The sequence below is a fragment of the Mesocricetus auratus genome, unplaced genomic scaffold, assembly GCF_017639785.1.
Source record: "Mesocricetus auratus isolate SY011 unplaced genomic scaffold, BCM_Maur_2.0 Super-Scaffold_15014, whole genome shotgun sequence".
NCBI classification, from domain to species: Eukaryota; Metazoa; Chordata; class Mammalia; order Rodentia; family Cricetidae; genus Mesocricetus; species Mesocricetus auratus.
The window spans coordinates 61,137,257-61,153,695 of record NW_024429186.1 but is presented as its reverse complement, the minus strand read 5'-3'; the positions used below and the strand labels follow the sequence as shown (position 1 = coordinate 61,153,695).

The 16,439-nt window shown below is 45.7% G+C and overlaps 2 long non-coding RNA genes across 2 annotated transcripts; one reads left to right on the top strand and one right to left on the bottom strand.

The window, feature by feature from the left end:
• Positions 1-850: 850 nt before the first annotated feature.
• On the top strand, positions 851-8,704 carry LOC121139376. The gene is made up of 2 exons (XR_005876335.1): positions 851-1,130; positions 8,237-8,704. It is a non-coding gene; the product is annotated as an uncharacterized LOC121139376 (long non-coding RNA).
• On the bottom strand, positions 8,530-15,346 carry LOC121139378. The gene is made up of 3 exons (XR_005876336.1): positions 14,498-15,346; positions 9,075-9,271; positions 8,530-8,659 (listed from the first exon to the last, which is right to left on the bottom strand). It is a non-coding gene; the product is annotated as an uncharacterized LOC121139378 (long non-coding RNA).
• Between the last annotated feature and the right edge of the window lie 1,093 nt (positions 15,347-16,439).

Below are 16,439 nucleotides of genomic sequence, written 5' to 3'. Positions count from 1 at the left end.
TGGACTCAGGTCCTCGGGTTTTCAGAGCAGGTGTGCAAGCTGCTGAGCAGCTTCTTTGGCCCTTGCTTTTTTTGTGTTTTGTTTTTTTTCTTCTGGAACAGGGTCTCCTGCACAGAGGTAGGTGTGAGCATACAGGCTGGAGGAGATTGAGGGCCCTACTGAATGTTCTTACTCTGGCTTTCTTTCCTTGAGACGGGATCTCTCACTGAACCTGTAGCTAGGCTAGAGGCTGGCAAGGCTCAGCAGTCTCTCCTCCGCTGTCCTCATGATGAGTTACAGAACACGTGCAGCCACCCCTAGCTTTTCACATTGCTTCTGTGTTCTGGGGATTTTAACTCGTGTCCAAGCTTGAGTAGCAAGCGCTCTCACTCACTGTGCTGTCCTCCCAGTTCCCTGTTGGGGATTTTTGAGGCTGGCTTAACGTTTTTTACATATCTGAGAATTCTCAAAATGAACAGTCACCGAATGGCTGTGACTCAGGACCAAGTGCGTGAACATAGTCATTCTCAGATGAGTAGAGTGTATTGTTTTATATTTAGAAACCCTGGAGCTAATGAGATCACTGTCTATTTGAAAGCTCCATAAACAATTGAATGGCGGACTAATGTAGCTTCCTAACTGGGAGCATAGAATCAGGCTGCTCTCTGACACCTCAGACACTTGCCCAGAGCACTGCCTGTACCACAAGAGTGCCTGGTGTCCTTGGAGGCCAGAAAAGGGTGTCAGATCTGGAACTGGAGTTACAGTTTGTTGTTAGCCACTATATGGTGTCAGAACTTGAACCCAGGTCCTCTGGAAGTGCTTTTAACTGCTAAGCCATATCTCCAGGCCCTCTGTCACTCTTTTGGGGTGGGCTTGGGCCTAAAGGCAAATGCTGCTTGGGTAAGTCACAGAACCACTTCTATGAGGCCACAGAAGCCCTGCTTCTTTGCATGACTGAGCCAGTCACAAGGATGGGACTAGCGCTGGGTATGCGGTCCATGCCTGCAACCCAACATTTAGGAAGCAGAGGCAGCAGATCTCTGAATCCAAGGTCATTCTGGTCAACATAGTGAGTCCCAGGCCAGCCAGGGACAAATCGAGACCCTGCCTAACAAGCAAAGGCGGTGGTGAGGAGATTGGTTACAGGGGTATGCTTAGCTTTAATTTGGATTGATTAGGGTTTAGTAGTAAATATGATTCACAACTTGTCTTTTTGTTTTGTTTTTTTGAGACAGGGTGTCTCTGTGAAACAGCTCTGGCTGTCCTGGAACTCGCTCTGTGGAGCAGGCTGGCCTCGAACTCACAGACATCCGTCTGCCTCTGCCTCCTGGAGTGCTGGGATCAGAGGTATGTACCACCACTGCCTGCTCTACAACATGTCTTCATCTCCAGTTTGCAGCTGTTTACTCTGCAGATGACTACATCAAGGCCTGTTTGTTCTGGAATTCATTGTGAGGGTGACCCTCCTACCCTTGTCAGGGAGCCCTATTTTAAAGGTGTCTGTTTGGCTTTCCAGCTAACGGTTAAAGCAGACTGGAAGGGAAGACCGTCAATATTTTCACTTGGCAAGGAAGGCCACAGCCTCTTCTCTCTTTGCACACGGGCTGCTGATCCTCCTTGTGGGATGGCCTCATGTAGGCAAAAGTGACTCTTCCCTTTCTAGACTTCTTTTCAACCAGGTGGGCGTTGGTGACACACGCCCTTAGTCTCAGCACTCGGGAGGCAGAGTAGGCAGATCTCTGTGTGTTTGAGTCCTGTCTGGTCTACAGAGTGAGTTCCAGGAGCCAGCAAAACACAGAGACCCTGTCTGGAAAACTTAAAGGAACTTCTTCCCAACCTCTATAAAAACAACTTTTGGGCTTGGGTGACTGCTCAGTGGTTAAAAGCATGGTAACTCTTCAGGAGGACCTGACTTCAGATCCCAGCACCCATGCTGGGTAGCCACAAGCATCTGTTCCTCTGGCCTCTGTGGGTACCCACGCACCCAAGTGGCACATACGTGACATACACAGACTCATAAGTAAAACTTTTTTTATGGTTTTTTTTTTTTGGTTTTTCGAGGCAGGGTTTCTCTGTAGCTTTGGAGGCTGTCCTGGAACTCGCTTGGTAGTCCAGGCTGGTCTCGAACTCACAGAGATCCGCCTGCCTCTGCCTCCCGAGTGCTAGGATTAAAGGCGTGTGCCACCAACGCCCGGCGACTATCACAACTATGATGTCTGAGAAGCAGGTCTAGAATTAATCTAAACTACAGCATACCCAATATTTTCTTTTCTTTTTTTTTTTTTTTTTTTTGGTTTTTCGAGACAGGGTTTCTCTGTATTGTTTTGGGGGATGTCCTGGAACTTGCTCTGTAGACCAGACCAGCCTCGAACTCACAGAGATCCGCCTGCTTCTGCCTCCCTCCCGAGTGCTGGGATTAAAGGTGTGTACCACTAACGCCCAGCATACTCAATAGTTTCTAATAATCATGTAGAATTCACCAAAATAAAACCTTCTTGGTACAGCTCATCTGATACAAAAGTGACCTATAACATTACAACTGAAGATGGGTGCAAAACATAAAATCAACAATAGGATCTGGAGGCAGGAGGATTAATATTTAAACAGTCTGGGTTCCACAGATAGACACTCTTTTAAAAAGATTCTTTTTGTAAGAAATAAGTAGGGGACTGGAGAAATGATTCACTGGTCCCCAGAACTAACATGGTGGTCCACAACCCTCTGTAATTTCAGTTCTAGGGGATGTGACACCCTTTTCTGACCTCTTCAGATACCAGGCACGTATGTGGTACATATACACACACACACACACACACACTCACACACACACATACATACATACATACACACACACACATCATGAAGGCAAAACATTCATATAATAAATTCTCAAAAATAAACATTTACTCAAAAAAACAAAAAAAACATTTAAATAAGAGAAGGGATAAGTGACCTTTCCCTCTATTCAAGTGTGCTTCTGAATGGCCCTGAGTTGTTTGTAGCCAAGTTAGCAGAACTGATGCCTTCCACTTTGTGTAATAGCCACAGACAGATTTCCTTCTCAGCAAGATTTTTAGGGAAATTGAGGATGTTGCACATAGCATGCACTCACCAAATCATTTAAGCCGCATCCTTCCTTCCTTCCTTCCTTCCTTCCTTCCTTCCTTCCTTCCTTCCTTCCTTCCTCCCTCCCCCCTCTCTCCATTCCTCCCCTCCCTCCCTTCCTTCCTTCCTTTTGTTTTTCAAGATAGGGTTTCTCGGTGTAGCCCTGATTGTCCTGGAACTTGTCGGCCTCTGCCTCCTGCGTGCTGGGATTAAAGGCGTGCAATACCATGCTTGGCTCCTCCTCCTCCTCTTCTGCAGACACCTCCTAAATGCTGGACTTCAGGCATACCTGGCTCCTTAGGCTGTGAAACAGCATCTGGCCAGCTGTGCCCTGTGGACATGCTTGTAGTCCCAGTTCAATGGAAGCTGAGGGGGATTGCTTGAGCCAAGAGTTCAAGACCAATTTGAGCAACACAACAAAATTCTATTTCCAAACAAAAGAGAGCCAGACATGGACGCTCCCACCTATAACCCTAGCACATGATTGGCTGAGGCTGAAGGATTGACTTGAGTTCAAGGTCAGCCTGGGCTACAAAGCAAGCCTAGGACTCAACCAGTAGTAAGTAAATAAATAAATAAAGCCGATAGCATCCGCGAAAGTATCTGATAAAGATTGAACCTTGGCTGTATAAATATTGTATATTGCCACTGAGAAAAATGTCCCATTGTCTCTGAGACTTTGAGATCTTGTTTCAAAAGCAAAACAAAAAGCTCAGGGTGCAGCGGGGTAGTGGTGGCACACACCTTTAATCCCAGTACTTGGGAGGCAGAGGCAGGTAGATCTCTGTGAGTTCAAAGCCAACCTGGTCTATAAGACCAGGCTCCAAAGCTACACAGATAAACACTGTCTCAAACCGCCCTCCCCCCCAAATCTGAAGCATGGAAAATGTTAAGAGGGAGATAAAAAGAATACTAGGGGATATTCAGAGGAGTAAGCTGCAAGAAACAGTAATTGGAGCCTTGTCTCCAGCCTCTAGGTCCCACGGAGTAGTTACTTTTCTTCCTAATGGAAGGAAGCATAAGCATCGGGAACATTTTAACAACCTGACATCATCCAAACCCGTGGATCTGTGTGGCTAAGAGTTGTTTCCCAACTCTCAGGGTGGGTGGCAACATGGCTAAAGTGCCCTGTTGTCGGCCTGGTTGTTTATTCTCAGTCAGGGTGCTAGATAGCCCAAGTTAGTCTTGAACTAGCTGGTGAGGGTGACCTTGAACTTGTGACATTGCTGGTATACAGGTATGCCTCACCACACACGGTTCATATAGTACTAGAGACTGAATCCTGAATGCTAGGCAAACACTCTACCAACCGAGCTACATTCTTAGCCCTTATTTTAATTATTTTGGGTCTCATGTAGCTGAGGCTAGCCTCCATCTTGCTATGTAGCAGAGGATGACCCTGAGCTCTGACTTCCCTTGTCTCCACTCCTCAAATGCTGGAATCACAGGCAAGTGCCACCAAGCCCTTCCTGCTGTCAGTTTATGACACAAGGGAGAACAAAGACACTGCTTCATGGACCGTTGGAAGGCACTATACTCTGGTTATGGCATTATGAATTGGTCCCGACGCCTGTCACTACCACTGAGCTACATACCTGGCCCTCTCTTCTTGGTTAGCCTTTAAGCCATTCGAAGCTGGCATCTACTCCCTTTACCCTGCTGAAATGCCACAGGAAAGCCTACTGATCTTAGGGCCAAATTTAGATTCTGTTCTGTCCTCATGGGTGACAAGTCTGCAGTGTCTGTTCTCTTTGGTTGGTGGAAGCACAGCATATGTTTTTACGTCTGTGACAATTCTGTCTTGAGATTTCTCTTCCGCCACTCACGGCCATCTATCCCTTGCTGTCCTCACATGTTTTTTTTTTGGCTAGGCATTCAGCTGATGTCCCTTGACTTCCCCTGCATGCCGTTATTTCCCAAATGCTCTTCTCAGGGTTACAAAGGTGCTTAGAGCATTTACAAAGGAAATCAGTGTTCCATTATAAGAACAAGTAGGTGGAGAATTATCCTTTTTGCACAATCATTTTCAAGCTTGTCAGGGTGGTTCACATCTGTAATCCCACACTTTGAGACACTGAGGGTTACTTGAGTTCCAGGCTAGGCTAGCCTGTGCTGTGAGACACTATCTCAAAAAAAGTTATGGTAAACATTATGTATTCATCCCCCAAATATGTGTACTCCTTATAAAAACCAGACTGGCCTGGACCTTGTGGCAGCTCTCCTGCCTCATCTTTTGAGACGAGATGTAAAGATTATGTCACCATGACGATCCAGAAACAAAATATTTTTATTTTATATGTACAAGTATTTTGCCCACATTATATGCCTGTGTCCCACACACACTTAGTGCACTGGGGTCCTTGGAGCTGTTCTTCCAGATGGTTCTATGTGCATTCTAGAAACCGAGTCCAAGTCCTTTGTAAGAGCATCTAGTGCTCTTAACTCCTGAGCTGTCTCTCCAGATCCCAGAAACCGTTTTTTATACCAAATAAAAGTTTATAAATGTTGCTATAAGGAACAAATAAAAGTGTGAATACTGCCGGGCAGTGGTGGCACACGCCTTTAATCCCAGCACTTGGGAGGCAGAGGCAGGTGGATCTCTGTGAGTTCGAGACCAAGCCTGGTCTACCGAGCGAATTCCAGGACAGCCTCCAAAACAATACAGAGAAACCCTGTCTCGAAAAACAAAACAAAACAAAACAAAACAAAACAAAAAAGGCATGAATACAGCATCCGTTCTCTATGCATTCAGCTGTTTGTAACCTGGGATTTCTTAGGTAACCATAAACTACGAGGGTTTCTTTTCAGGGTTTCTCTGCATAGTCCTGACTGTCCTGGAACTCACTCTGTAGACCAGGCTGATCTTGAATCAGAGATCTGTTTCCTCTGCCTCCAGAGTGCTGGGATCAAAGGTGTGCATTAGCCTGGCATGCTACAAGGGTTTCTTAACCTGAAACAGGCGACTCTCAGAGCAAGGTCGCTGCTTTGGCCCTATACCTTTGCAAAGTGACTTAATAAGTGCTCGTTCTTATCACTGAAAAGTTTTTATTACCTTCATTTATTTGTGTGTGTGTGGAGGGGGGTGTTGGTTGTCAGTTCTTTCCTGATGTAGATTACTCTTTTTGTTTCTTTCTTTTTTATTTATTTATTTTTTTGGTTTTTATGAGACAGGGTTTCTCTGTATTGTTTTGGAGGCTATCGGTCCAACCTGGTCTCGAACATACAGAGATCCGTCTGCCTCTGCCTCCCGAGTGCTGGGATTAAAGGTGTGCACTACCGACGCCCGGCACCCTGCTTGATCTTGAAATGGCTATGTGGCATCAGGTTTATCTTGAACTCATGTAGATAGTCCCTTGTTGGGATTAAAGGTGTGAACCACCAGATTTTTTTCAAACATTTTTTATGAATTTTATTTAAATTAGAAACAATTTTATTTTTCATATCAATCCCATTTCCCTCCCCTCATCCTCCCATGACCCCTATTGACCTCCTCAACCCATCCCCCATCCACTCCCCAGAGAGGGTGAGGCCTTCCATGACAGATCATCAAAGTCTGTCAAGTCATTTGGGGCAGGGCCTGTACACTAAGTTGAGAGAGTAGCCCTCCATGGGCTCCCAAAGTCCATTCGTGCAATAGGGATAAATATTGGTTCCACTACCAGAGGCCCCATAGACTGTCTTTAGACCTCCACTGCCTAGACCTCCTAACTGACACCAGCATTCAGAGGTCTGGTTTGGTCCTATGCTGGTTTCCCAGCTGTCAGCCTGGGGTCTGTGAATTCTCCCTTGTTTAGGTCAGCTGTTTCTGTGGGTTTCCCCAGCCTGGTCTTGACCCCTTTACTCATCACTCCTCCCTCTCTACAACTGGAGGTTTTAAAAACATTTTTAAAAATATAATTTATTGCCGGGTGGTGGTGGCGCACGCCTTTAATCCCAGCACTCGGGAGGCAGAGGCAGGCAGATCTCTGTGAGTTCGAGGCCGGGCTGGACCGATAGCCTCCAAAACAATACAGAGAAACCCTATCTCATAAAAACCAAAAAAAAAATTTATTTATTTTTATTTTATGTGCTTTGTTGTTTTGCCTTTATGTATGCCTGTGTGAGGGTGTCAGATCTTGGAGTTATAGACAGTTGCTAACTGCCATGTGAGTGCTGGGAATCCACCCAAGACCCCTGGAAGAGCAGCCAGTGTTCTTAACCAACCAACTCTCCAGCCCCAGTTTTTTTTTTTTTAAGTAAGATTTATTTTGGGCTAGGAGGTGCTGGCACACACCTTTAAATCCAGCACTCGGGAGGCAAAGGCAGGCGGATCTCTGTGAGTTTGAAACTAGCCTGGTCTACAAGAGCTAGTTCAGGACAGCCTCCAAAGCCAAGAAACCCTGTCTTGAAAAACCAAAAAAAAAAAAAAAAAAGATTTATTTTAGGGGCTATACAGGCAAAACACTCATACACATAAGATAAAAATAAAGCTTAGCCGGGCAGTGGTGGCGCACGCCTTTAATCCCAGCACTCGGGAGGCAGGGGCAGGCGGGTCTCTGTGTGTAGCATCAGAGCTCCTGGGGGCAGTGGTGGAGACAGGCCATGCTAGGTGCTTGCTGACTAGCTGAAGTGGTGAGAGACCTTGCCACAGCAAATAAGGCGAGAAGGAGCTAGAGAGATGGCCCAGTGGTGAAAAGCCCTCTTCCAGAGGACTTGGGTTGGATTCCCAACACCCACATGGTGGCTCACAAGTGTCTGTAACTCCAGTTCCAGAGGATCCCTCTTCAGGCCTCTGCAGTAATAAACACACGGCATACATGCAATCAAAACACGCAGAATCATACATTTTAAAATAAACAACAAACATAAAACAAGGCACACACGTTTAATCCCACGCTGTGGAGGTAAAGGCAGCCAGATCTCTTGGTTTGAGGCCAGCCTGGTCTACATAGGAAGTTGCAGGCCCGCCAGGGCTACAATAGTGCTTAAACAACAACAACGGTAAATAAGGTGGAGAGTGACAGAGGAAGACCCTGGACATTAACCTCTCGCCTCCACATGCCCACCCACAGGCAAGCGCACCCGCATACACGTGCAAACACATCCACACACTAAGTAAATTGTGGGAAACACATGAAGTCCCGAGTGACTGTGTATTTATTGTTGGCAGGAGCACAGCCATGTCAAAGACCCCAGCGTCTCACCTCAGACCTACAGAAACGGCAAACCTGCTGCCAGGTCAGGCTCAGGGCAATGGCAAAGCCCTGGTCTGAGAAAGAATGTTGAGCATAGAGGAAGTACCAGCCACAGCCTCCTCCCTGATGACTTCAGCCCGAGACTGCTCCCCTATGGAAAGTACCTACTAAAACTGGCTATCCCGTCTTCCCGTTCAACTGTAGACAACAAGCCCACCTCCTCGTTCATCTGTACGTCATAAACCCACCTCAATTCAGATATGTAAGATGAATGTGCCGAGTTTCCAGTCTATGCAGTCAGTGTGACTCCATCAAAGTGTATGGCCAGCCCATCCCAGCTTTTCTGTCTGCGTGTTTGTCATTTCTTCATTCCCTCGTCACCCCAGTTAAGACGAACCCTAAGAGATAACAGAGTACAGCGATAAATAAAAGAATTAAAATTTCCCATCCTTTCATTCAATTAAAGAAATGTCGTCATCTCTCCTGCCTACCCCCTCCCAAAGTCATCCGCCCTGGATGCACTTTTGATGCCTGGATCCAGGCCTCAGGTATTTTCTCCCTTCTTTCTTTTTCCTTACCTTTGGAGCCTGTCCTGGAACCCAATCTGTAGACCAGGCTGGCCTCGAACTCACAGAGATCCGCCTGCCTCTGCCCCCCCCCCCCCCCGAGTGCTGGGACATGGCTTTTTTCCCCCTTTGGTTCTTTCTTTCTTTCTTTCTTTTTACTGAAAATAGATTTTTTTCATACAATATACTCTGATTATAGTTTCCCTTCCCTCAACTCCTCCCAGATCCTCCCCCCTTCCCCACTCACCCAAAGACAAGGTTTCTCTCTCTGTATTGTTTAGGAGGATGTTCTGAAACTCCCTCTGTAGACCAGGCTGGCCTCGAACTCACAGAGATCTGCCTGCCTCTGCCTCCCGAGTGTTGGGATTAAAGTTGTGCGCCACCAACGCCCGGCTCCAAATCCACATTCTTTCTTGCTCTATTTCATTAGGAAACAACAGGCACCTAAAAAAGAAAAAATAATAAAATAAGATAAAAATAAATAACAGGACAAGACAAACAAACCGAAAAACTGCCAATGGGAAAAAATGCAAAAAAACCATATAGACGCAGAGATACACACTGTCAAAAACACAGAAATCCCATTAAAATACAAAATTGGAAGCCATAATGTGTTAGCCAAAGACCTGAATGGTAAGAAAAAAGAAAATGCTCAGCAAAGCATTATAAAACAAAACAACAACGAAAACCCTCCAAAAATACCACTGAGTTCATTTTGCGTTGAGCAGCTACTGTGCACTAGCTGGGCATGGGAGCTGGCCTTAGAGTAGACTCCACTGGAGAAAACTAGCTTTTCATTTGCAAGTGGCTATTGATTGGAGATAGCCTCTGGGTTAGGGGTGTGGGCTTGGGTCCACTTCCATCCTCAGTCCAGGGACCACGTCAGACCAGACTTGTGTAGGCCGTCTGCGAGCTTCCGTATGTGCAAATGGTCTTGCTGTATTTAGAAGGCCTTGTTTCCTTGCGTCCTATCTCCTCTGTTTTCTTCCTTCCACACATTCCCATCACAGCATCAGTCGGATGTGCGTTTCAGGAAGAGCCACCACTCTCTTTAGAAGGAAGAGTTGCTCTTCTGCTACTCCAGGGTTCACATCTGACCTTGTGACACGGTAGCCTCACAGACCTGGCTCACAGCACCCGTACCCAGGGCCTCCTGCTAACTCCATGGGCTGTGCTGCTCGGCAAGGGGCTGTGGTCAGCCTTTTCTTCTCCAAAACAGCGTCATCGTTTGCAGCCCGGCTGGAACACTATTTCTCTAAGGCCTACTCCAAGCTCATCCTAATTCCAAAGTTAGTCACTCCCTCTTCTAACTCTTGTTGCAGTCTATGAAGAAAAGGCAGACATTTAAGGAAAAAGGCAGGTATGTTTGCAGAGTGTACTGCTCTGGGTAACTGGGGAGCAGAGATGCCACGCTTCCAGTGATTCACAGCTGAGAGCGATCGAGTTTCTCCACGGTAGACATAAATCTTACATTGCTGTAATCCCGGGGATTACCAAATCTTCTTTAAACAGCTCTCTTATGCTTAATGAAAACTAAGAAGTTACTATTAGGCCTGCAGTATTTGAGACAAAATAATAAAAAATATTTTTCTATCACTTTTAGGGTGCATCTGCTTAATGCAAAGCATAGATATCCTGCTTCATCTTTTTTTTTTTTTTTGGTATTTTGAGACAGGGTTTCTCTGTGGCTTTGGAGGCTTTGGAGGCTGTCCTGGAACTTGCTCTGTAGAACAGGCTGGGGGCCAAGCATTTAATTCCAGCACTGAGGGAGGCAGAGGCAGGTGGATCTCTGAGTTCAGGGCCAGCCTGGTCTACAGAGCCAGTTCCAGCTCTGGCGGGCCTGTAACTCACAAAGTAGACCAGGCTGGCCTCAAACTCACAGAGATCTGCCTGCCTCTGCTTCGTAAGTGTTGGCACAAAAGTCATGTGCCATTAAGCCATGTTGGTCATTTTCTTTCTGATGAATTGACTCCTTTATCATTATGTACTATCCCTCTGTCTTTGGTAATATTCTTTCTCTTGAAATCTATTTTATTCATTTTTTATTATAAAAATTCTTAGAAATAAAACACAAAATATATTCAATTTAACATAGTTACTCTTGTTTTCTTTTACCATTACTACTATGCATTTAACTTTCTATTTGTATTTTTTTATTTAAAAATTTTATAGACAGGGGGGGATGGGGGGAGGGCACAGGAGGAGGGGAGGGAAAGGGAGAGGGACCTCGTACTGACTTGTGAAGCAACCTTGTTTCTTATCTAAATTTAAAATGGAAAATAAAAAAAATATTAATATAAAAAAAAAAAATTTTATAGACAGCTGGTGTGGTGGTATGTTTTTTAGTCCCAGCACTTGGGAAAGATGAGGCAGGTGCATCTCTGTGATTTGAGGTCAGCCTGGTCTACATAGTGAGTTCCAGGCCCTCCAAATCTAGACAGTGAGATGCTGCCTCAAAAAAGTATTCTATAGACACAAATATTCTGGGGTTTTAAAAAAAGGAATGTGAATCACATGCACGCATGTGTGTCTGTGTAGGGTGTATGAGCAGTTGCCCACGAAGTCAGAAGAAGGCTTGCAGTTGCAGTGACAGTGATTAGCAGCCTCCTGAAATGGGTGCTGAGAACCCGTCAGGTCCTCTTCCTGAGCAGCTGGCACTCTTCACTACTGAGTCATCTTTCTAGCCCCAGGCATGCTTGCTTTTAAAAGACAGGGCTTTGCTATATAGCCTGGGCTAGCCTGAAACTATATAAGCAGCCTGGCTTTGAACGTGTTCTGCATCCCCAGTGCTAGGATTATAGGCATACTTTACCATGCCCAGCTTGAACATTCTTTTTCAATCATTTCTGAGACTCTGACTTATAGATGGAACATTTATTCCATTCATAGTTAATGAGATGGATGTGGTTGCTTAGCTTGTCAGGGCTCAATAACTCTCAGAATTCTGTTTTTATTTTTTCCCTTTGTTTTGGTCCAGTCCTCACTGGCCTGGAACTTGTAATGGAGACCAGGCTAGCCTTGAACTTCCCTTAGTCCTTTTCCCTCTGCCACCTGAGTAGTTATGCCATCTCATCTAGCTTAGGAATTCAAAATTAAGCCAGGTGGTGGTGGTGCACACCTTTAATGCATCCCAGCACTCGGGAGGCAGAGGCAGGCGAATTTCTTGTGAGTTTGAGGCCAGCCTAGTCTACAGAGCGAGTTCCAGGACAGGCTCCAAAGCTACAGAGAAACCCTGTCTGGAAAAACCAAAAAGGAAAAAATTCAAATTTAGTTTTTTATTGTCAACTTAGCAATGACTCTTTAATTTTTTTTCTGCTAATAAAAAACCAAAAATTTGGGGGCTGGAGAGATGGCTCAGAGGTTAAAAGCACTGACTGCTTTACCAGAGGTCCTGAGTTCAATTCCCAGTTACCACATGGTGGCTCACAACCATCTACAATTCAATCTGGTGCACTCTTCTGGCATGTATATGTAATAAATAAATAAATCTTAAAATGTGTTTCTCACTGTTCTAGAGGCTGGTAATCCAAGAGCAAAAGAGTAGATGAAATGGTGTTTATCAGGCTACTTTGGAGTTTATTGATGGTGTCTTCCCACTGTGTCCTCATGAGGTAGGACTTACATTTTATTTAGGAGTCACTTCACTTTGCAGTCTATTTAAAGCAATGCTACAACAGTTCTCAGGGAACCTAAGAGTCTTAAGCTCACACAGCTCATGTGTACCTTGTGCTCTCTGCCTTACGGTACAAAAGTTCTAATCCTCAGACTTTTATTAAAAAGTAAAACTTCCTAGGTATACCACAATAAAGGATTTTTGGGTCTGTGCACCTGTGCCTCCATGCTAGAGTCCTTGCTTACCACGGGTGAAACTCTAGGTTCCATCCCCAACACTGTAGTAACACAACAAAAAAGAAAAAAACTAAAACATGTCTCTTTGGCAAGTAGATAAAAACACAAAACAAAAACAAGGAATGAAATTCACCTAAGCTCATAATAAGATAATCCTAAAGTAGCAAATACTCTGTGAATACATGCTACTGAAAATGTAATAGTATCAAAGTTAAAAATCAACATTTTCCCTTTTTTTTCATCTTTTTTGATCATTTGGGAATTTCACATCATGCATCCTGATTACAATCATTTCTGAGTCCTCTTATGTCAGCTTCTCAATCCTTGTGACCTTCCATCACCATCCCCCTACCCCCAAAAAAGAAAGTCCACATACTCACTGGAGCAGGTCAAACTCCAGTGGCCATCCCCTGAAGAAAACCGAGTTCTCTCCATCTGTACGCCCCCTAGAAGCCATCAGCTGTGGAGAGCTACACTTAAGCACCCTTACCACACATTTTAGGAGTTCTCTTTGATGACCTCCTTTTTAGGCTGTTACTTTTTTGGGCGTGGGGTGGGGTGGAGGTAAGGATTGTCGCAGAAGCCTTTCCGTTTCTTTCTCAACTGCATCTGCCATCATAGATACCTCTCCCAGAGTAGCTTCCTTGCTCTTTACCGTCAGCGGGAGCATGGGTCCTGGGCAACAGCAGAGACCATAAACATCCACACGGTCTCCAGCATCAGCGTGTGCCAAGGACCTCGGCTTGGTTTCTGGTAGCAGCACAACAGGGCCCTCTGCCAAAGCACAGGCCACAGACCAGCATGGCCTCTGGAAGAAGCACAGACCCAGGGGGTTTGTTGAGACCCAATCCAGCAAATGAACCATCCTTCATCTCGAGCATCCTGTTGTTGCTCAGAGCCAGGGAGACTGTGCAGCCAGGCAGCTTGTTCAGGGGCTGGGTCTATATACCTTCCAGGCTGCTGCTGCAACTCACCCTGTGACCCTACTGGGTAATGGCCTGTTCCTGCATCAACCGCAGCCTTCTCACACCTGTCACAGCTGTCGCAACACGAGTTCCACTGCTCTCTACCACACAGGCATTGCTCTCTCCCTCCATCTTCCCACCTGTCCATCATGTATTTGTTCATCATAGTGGCATTGGAGCTGCAGTGTGTCACACAGTACACTTGGTTGCTCAAACAGCTTTAAATGCATGTTTGTTGCATGGAGTCACTGGTCTGGTCCAAGGTGCTGGTTTCTTTGCAGGGGGGGGGGTTGTTTTGTTTTCTTTTGTTTCCTTTTGGGGGGAGTTTCAAGACAGGGTTTCTCTATGTAGACCCAACTGTCCTGGAACTCACTCTGTAGACCAGGCTGGCCTCTGCCTCCCGAGTACTGGATTTAAAGGGCTGCACCACCACTACGCGGCTGGTCGCTACACGCCATCAATACTGGGCCATCTCTGAGATTGCTCTGTTATCCTGCTGTTGCCCAGATCATGCCGATCCTGTGACTCTGGCCTTCAAATGCTCCAGTAGCTCACAGATGGGTAGATGTTGGGGCGGACTGACTCAAAGAACGGATCTGAGCCTGGATGATCGCTGAATTGATCAGCCCAGGTGGGGCCTAACCTTCCCTCCTGCCAGTTGGTAGCCATATCATAAGGCAAAACTGCATTCAGTCCAACTTCAAAGGTCCCCATAGTCTATCACTCTGTTTAAAAGCCCAAAGTTAAAAGTCTCTTTTGAGATTCATGGAATCACTTAATTGTAAACCCCTGTAAAATCAAAATATAAAGTAGATCACACACTTCCAACATACGACTGGCACAGGATATATATTACCATTCCAAAAGGGTGCATGATGAGGAAATTTTGGATCAAAGCAGGACTGAACCAGCTGGGCAAACTCTGCATCTCCACGTCTGATGTCAAAATGCTCTTCAGATCTCCAGCTCCTTTCAGCTTTGTTGACTGCAATGCACTGTTCTCTTTGGCTGGTTCCACTCCTGGTTAACAGGTATTAGACACCAAGCTGGTAAATATTGGATCCTGTTATTGGGTATCCTCTGCCAATGCAGTAAGTCAAATCAGACCGAATTAATAAATCCAGAGGTACTAAACAGAGCAAAGCAAAGCAGAGCACTTCCAGGAAGGCAGAAGAATCACCAGGCGGGTCTGGTGGCCAGGTCTTAAATAACCCTGTAGAGTGGTCTTGAGCAGCTCCAGGGGAGCTAACCTTGACCTGCTTTCTGAGGTGCAGGGTCTGGAATGGGAGGAGTGGGAGCTGAGACAGAGTTTCCACCTAGACATGTAACCCATGGCTCTGGCATCTCCGACATCTTGGGGCCTCCAAAGCAATCCAGGCTTCACCTTACAGCTTCATCCAGCGGCCTCTCTAGGTGTCCAGGTAGGGACACCCCTGACACATACCTGGCCTCAGCCTCTTCCCTTGGTCTCAGTATTAGACTCCACAGCCCCTTTCTTCTGTCCTTGACTCTAACGCCAGAACCATGTTGTTGAAGATGCCAAGTTCTGCAGCTTGCTGAGGCTGGATCATGGGTCCCTGGTTCAGGTACATTTTCACCAGCCTTTTGTTCTCAATGGTTTCCTTGACTGCCTAGGCTTGGCTGTCCTGACCAAGCTGGCCTCCAATTTAGAGATCTGCCTGCCTCTGCCACTGGAGTGCTGGAATCAAAGGTGTGCACCACCACATTCAACCTTAAACTTTTCTAATTCCTTTTCACAGATTGGAAACTTAGCTGGGTGGGGTCTTGTCCCCCACTCCCTTTATTCCACTTACTATCATATCAGGCTTTCTTTAATCTGTTTATCATCTCCTTGAACACAGGAGTTAGCTCCATCCCATTTCCTGGTGTCCCCTTTCTCATTGAACTGCACATTTTGTTATTTTTCTTGCTTAGCTTGCTCCTTTTTATTATAGATCTTCATAAAAGTGAACACTAATAACCACATGACAAAGTCAATACTAGGCTGTTTTGAGATTTCCTCTGCCAATGCAATTAACCCAAAAGTCTTCACTTTAGCATCAGGCAGACTTCAGACAAGGGCAAAAATCAGCCACATGCTTCAAAATATCACAAGAACAATCTCTAGGCACACAGTAATACTCTTTTCCTCTGCAACTTCTTAGCCAGGCCTTCCTACATCTAGTGAGTTCAAGGCTAGCCTGAGCTACTTGAGATCCTTGCCTCAAAAAATCATAGATTTCAACACCATGGATAGTATATTTATGACTTTTTCTTTCCTTTTACTTCAAAATTACTTGGAAGCAAAAGGACACAGCCAGGCAGTGGTGGTACATGCCTTTAATTCCAGAACCCAGGAGGCAGAGGTAGTACATCTCTGTGACTGTGAGGTCAGTGTAGTCTACAGAGTGATTTCTTTTTTTTTTTTTTTGGTTTTTCCAGACAGGGTTTCTCTGTGGCTTTGGAGGCTGTCCTGGAACTCGCTCTTGTAGACCAGGCTGGTCTCGAACTCATAGAGATCCGCCTGTCTCTGCCTCCCGAGTGCTGGGATTAAAGGCGTGCGCCACCAACGCCCGGCTCAGAGTGATTTCTAACACAGCCAGGGCTACACAGAGAAGCCCTGTCTCAAAAAGCCCTGATCCCCTCCAAAAAGGCCAGATCTCAGTACTCACACATCAGACACCCAGAATGGTGAAAAGTTATGGACATTAATACAGAAGCTACATTAACTATAATGTATATCTGTGTGTACTCAAGGTGTGTGTGTTTGTGTATGTATGTGTGCACGCGCACACACA